The sequence below is a fragment of the Dendrobium catenatum genome, unplaced genomic scaffold (genome assembly GCF_001605985.2).
Source record: "Dendrobium catenatum unplaced genomic scaffold, ASM160598v2 fragScaff_scaffold_998, whole genome shotgun sequence".
NCBI lineage: Eukaryota > Viridiplantae > Streptophyta > Magnoliopsida > Asparagales > Orchidaceae > Dendrobium > Dendrobium catenatum.
The window spans coordinates 1,889,990-1,895,514 of record NW_021319460.1 but is presented as its reverse complement, the minus strand read 5'-3'; positions in this window follow the sequence as shown (position 1 = coordinate 1,895,514).

The window sequence follows — 5,525 nt, the reverse complement described above, 5'->3', positions numbered from 1 at the left end:
AAGGGGATCGACTCTACCTGGAGTCGGACGGGCTTCGGTCTTGCACGGGTTCGGTCTCTGGAGCGGGAGCAAGGGGAAGAAGGGAGTTCGGCTCTGGATCGTGCGAAGCCGAGAGAGAAACGAGAGAGGGGGAGGGCTTCGGGAACCAGAGAGAGACGGCGACGGGGCTTCCGGCCTTAGCTTGGGTCGTCGGGATGGGTTCGGTCGGGCAAGAAGCGAGCGGAGTTCTTCTTGCAGTCGGAGGAGGCCAAGCCGAGAGCAAGGGAACGAAAATCCAGAGAAAGAAGGAGAGAGTCCCGTAAGAGAGGGAGCTCGACGTCGGCTGGCCTCCGTGAGCGAGAGAGAACGTAAGAGGGAGAGGCGTTCCCTCTTGGTTCGGTCCAAAATCGAGGAAGAAGGGGGGAGTTCGCCTCTTGAAACCGAGAGAGTGTGACTGAGAGCGAGAGAGAGAGAGATATCGGGCGTGAGAGGGAGAGGACCAAAGATCAATTGCCCTAGCCGAGAGCCTCGTTTGGGTAAATTAAACCTATTACCGAGAGAGGAAGCTCGCCCTCTCTGATCTGTCACCGCAGTCGTTAAAAGCACGCGAATGAAGCCTGCGATCTGCTTCGCATCGCTGCTCTGTCCGAGAAGACCACAGATAAACGGTCGATTGATTTAAACCGTTCGATTAAATTCTTAATTCGGAACTTGGATTCAAATTGGTCCAAAAGCAGATTAACTGAAATTGATCTAAATCAATTAAGATGAGATTATGTCAAATTGAACCATATTCGAGCACATTTGGGTTGTTTTAGGTTCAAATGGGATCGAGCCAGCTCAACGAATTTAATCGTACGAATTAAATTTAAAATTGACATCAATTTTAAATGTCGTGTCTAATTTAAATCAATTTGGATCAATTCGAGTTAGAATTTGGCTCGACGAGGTCTAATTGAATCAATCGAAGGTCGTCGAGCATATTTGAGCCAAAATCGAGGTCAACAAACGGACCCCCAACATATGCGGAGAACAACAGGTGAACTGTGTATGTTGGCGTTGACCTCCCTTATCTCTAGGAAGATGCAACTCTAGGGTCAACCAACGAAACCAGATCAGCCAGGAAAGAGCTAAAGAAAGTGAATCACCATCTGCCCAACCAATGTGGCAGAATAGGAGAAAGAGGATGAGATCAGAATCTCATGATTATATGAGCCCAATCGAAGTAAAATCACCAATGATCAAATGGAATTCAACGATCATCTAAACATAAGTCAGAGAGTGAGGAAAAAGATCATCAACGATCACCCGGCCATCAGTCCGGCAGTGATACAAAAGGGACAAAGAAAGCACCTTTGCCCGGCCGTAGGCCCCGAAACAGTAAAGTCCCTACCCGACCATAGGTCTGTCGGTAAGAGAACAGTCACCCGACCATAGGTCTGTCGGTGAAAAGAAAAAGAAACACCCTCGCTCGGCCATAGGCCCCGAAAAAGATAGGTTTCTACCCGACCATAGGTCTGTCGGTAGAAAAACAATCATCCGACCATAGGTCTGCTGGTGAAAAAAGAAAAGAAGCACTCTCGCTCGGCCATAGGCCCCTAAACAGCGAGACCTCTACCCGACCATAAGTCTGTCGGTAGAAGAACAGTCACCCGACCATAGGTCTGCCGGTGAAAAAGAAAAGAAACACACTCGCTCGGCCATAGGCCCCGAAACAGCAAGGTTCCTACCCGACCATAGGTCTGTCGGTAGAAGAGAAGTCACCCGACCATCGGTCTGCCGGTGAAAAAGACAGGAAAACACCCTCGCTCTGCTATAGGCCTCGAAATAGCGAGGTTCCTACCCGACCATAGGTCTGTCAGTAGAAGAAAAGTCACCCGACCATCGGTCTACCGGTGAAGAGAAAGGAACACCCTTGCTCGGCCATAGGCCCCAAAACAGCGAGGTTTCTACCCGACCATAGGTCTGTCGGTGGAAAAATAGTCACCCGACCATAGGTCTGCCGGTGAAGAGGAAAAGCAACACCCTCGCTCGGCCATAGGCCCTGAAACAGCAAGGTTTCTACCCCACCATAGGTCTGTCGGTAGAAAAATAGTCACCCGACCATAGGTTTGCCGGTGAAAAAGAAAGGAAGCAGCCTCGCTCGGCCATAGGCCCCGAAACAGCAAGGTTCCTACCCGACCATAGGTCTGTCAGTAGAAGAACAGTCACCCGACCATAGATCTGCCAGTGAAAAAGAAAGCACCCTCACTCGGCCATAGGCCCCGAAACAACAAGGTTTCTACCCGACCATAGGTCTGTCGGTAAGACAAAGCAAAAACCCAACAACCTCCTAACAGGTAAAAAGGAAATAGGGGGAATGAAGAGGTGGTGAAGTGTACCCCCCAGGGACTCTGTCGGGTAACCAACCAAAAGCCCGATGTCCACCCGACCATAGGTCTGTCGATGGGACAAAACGGAAAGCTCAACATCTATCCGGCCATAGATCTGTCGATATGATGAAGAGAAAAGATCCACCTTTGCTCGACCATAGGCCCGATAACAAAGTCTCTACCCGGCCATAGGTCTGTCGGTAGAATAAAGGGAAGCTCAACAATCACCCGACCATAGGTCTGTCGGTGAAGCGAAGGAAAGAAAGCACCTCTGCTCGGCCATAGGCCCCGAAACAGCAGAGTCCCTACCCGACCATAGGTCTATCAGTAGGATAAAGTGGAAAGGAACAATCATCCGACCATAGGTCTGTCGGTAAGACAAAGCGAAAATTCAACAATCACTCGACCATAGGTCTGTCGGTGAAGCAAAGAGGAAAGAGAGCACCCTCGCTCGGTCATAGGCCCCGAAACAGTGAGGTTCCTACCCGACCATAGGTCTGTCGGTAGGATAAAGCAAAAACTCAATAATCACCTGACCATAGGTCTGTCGATGAAGTGAAGAGGAAAGAGAGCACCCTCGCTCGGCCATAGGCCTCAAAACAGCGAGGTCCCTACCCGACCATAGGTTTGTCTGTAGGATAAAGCAAAAACTCAACAATCACCCGACCATAGGTCTGTCGGTGAAGCGATGAGGAAAGAGAGCACCCTCGCTCGGCCATAGGCCCCAAAATAGCGAGGTTCCTACCCGGCCATAGGTCTGTCGGTAGGATAAAGCGAAAACTCAACGACCCCCTAACAAGTAAAAGGAAACAGGTGGAATGAAGAGGTGGTGAAGTGTACCCCCCAGGGACTCTGTCGGGTAACCAACCAAAAGCCCGATGTCCACCCGACCATAGGTCTGTCGATGGGACAAAACGGGAAGCTCAACATCTATCCGGCCATAGGTCTGTCGATATGATGAAGAGAAAAGATCCACCTTTGCTCGGCCATAGGCCCGACAACAAAGTCTCTACCCGGCCATAGGTCTGTCGGTAGAATAAAGGGAAGCTCAACAATCACCCGACCATAGGTCTGTCGGTGAAGCGAAGGAAAGAAAGCACCTCTGCTCGGCCATAGGCCCCGAAACAACAGAGTCCCTACCCGGCCATGGGTCTGTCAGTAGGATAAAGTAGAAAAGAGGACAATCACCCGACCATAAGTCTATCGGTGAAGAGAGGGAGCACCCTCGCTCGGCCATAGGCCCCGAAACAGCGAAGTCCCTACCCGACCATAGGTCTGCCGGTAGGATAAAGCTGAAACTTGACAATCCCCCAGCGCACACGTGCGTGGTGATGTGAGAAAAATGAAGAGGTAAGTAATTCATCATCTAAGAAATATCAAGCTCATATTTTAGTTACCACATGGTAGAGGACAAATTGTCGTGGCCATGAGTAATTAAAATATAAGTGAATTTTTCTTAGGTAAACTGAAATCATGTATAACATAACACCATCGAATCATCTCATATCAAAGAAAAGGCAATAGAAGTGGCGAGGGGACACACTTGCCACTAAGAATTACGATCATATCAAATATCAATGATTACTAAAGAAATCACAGTGGTAACACCCATGCTAACTGATGGGACCCTGTGGGAAGTACAAGCAATATTTATGCATCCAAAGAGACTGCTCTTGCAGCTAAGGACAACACCTCCACGAGAAATCATGTCACTAAAGGAGGTAGTAGATCGACTTTCTACTAGAAGATCAAAATCCAATAAGAAATGATGTTAACATCTAGAGTAAGATGTACCACATCGTAGGTAGGGAAAAATCGCATCCCATTATAAGTGAATAATCATAATAGAATGAATGAATATATGGCTATCTCCTAAACAATCAACAGAATGCCTTAAGGAGATAAATAGAAGAGAATTTGGAGGGATTTTGGGCTCTTTGAGCTTAGAACCGGGTTCCACCTGTGACAAGGGAAACCAATTCTACTCAACTAAGAGCTTCCCTCTCTTTTTTATCATTGTTTTTTATATTCACAGTTATATATTAAGTATACTGGAACATAAAGAGAGGTGGAAATTGTTAGCTTTGATAACCCATGCCATATTCAACTCATGAATAAAACTGGGGAGCACAAATATCATAACAAAATTTATAGATGAATGAAATTTATTTTATGATAGTGGGTTGACATCACCACAACTGACTAATATAGCTCAAAGATGGACCCAGTATCATATTCATAGAGATTTTAGTTAGTAGTTTTGATATCCCAGACCACACTTAAAGGTAACAAGTGAAACTGGGGAAAGTCAACCCTCGAAGGGGACTAGACAGGAGATTTCATGCTACAACACCCGAGTGATTGGTGGGCATGAATGCAAGTACAAACATCCCTACGGCGTATTTACATACAACTACTAAGGATATTATCATACTTTGCATGACGAACATCACGTGGTAGAGGACAAATCATCGTGGCCACGGACTGTCGAAAAGTAGAAGAAATCCTTTGGAGTTATATTTATACAGAGGTGTATGTATAAGTAACAAAGGAAGAACAACTATCATATCATGATTGATAGGAGAAGGAAACTTATATAGGGACATTGGATCAACATCGTCATACCTGACTAACACGGGTAGGCATGGACCTAGTATCACCTATAGAAAGTGGGTTGAAATTAGAAATATTGGATCTACTACACCACACCTAATTAACCTAGGTGGGTATGGACCCAGTATCACCTTTGAAAAATAGATTTAAATTAGGGACATTAGATCACACGTCACCACACCTGACTAACACAGGTGGGTATGGACCCAGTATCACCTCTAGAAATGGGGGTTTGACTTATTAGTTTTGGTATCCCAGACCACGCTTTAGGTGACAAGCGAAACTGGGTAGAACAACCCCTCACAACAAAAGGGAGAACAAATCAAAAGGTTTTATGTGCTAGCACCAACATGATTGGCGTGCATAATTATAAGAACAAGTATCCCTACGACATCTTAGCGTATCCCCTTTAAGGATAATCTTATACTTTTCAAAGCGAACATCGTGTGGTAGAGGACAAATCGTCGTGGCCACACAGACTGCCGAAAAGTAAAAAGGACCCTTTCAAGGAATACGAATACAAAGGAATATTTATAGGAGGTAGGAAGGTTCGCTAGTCTG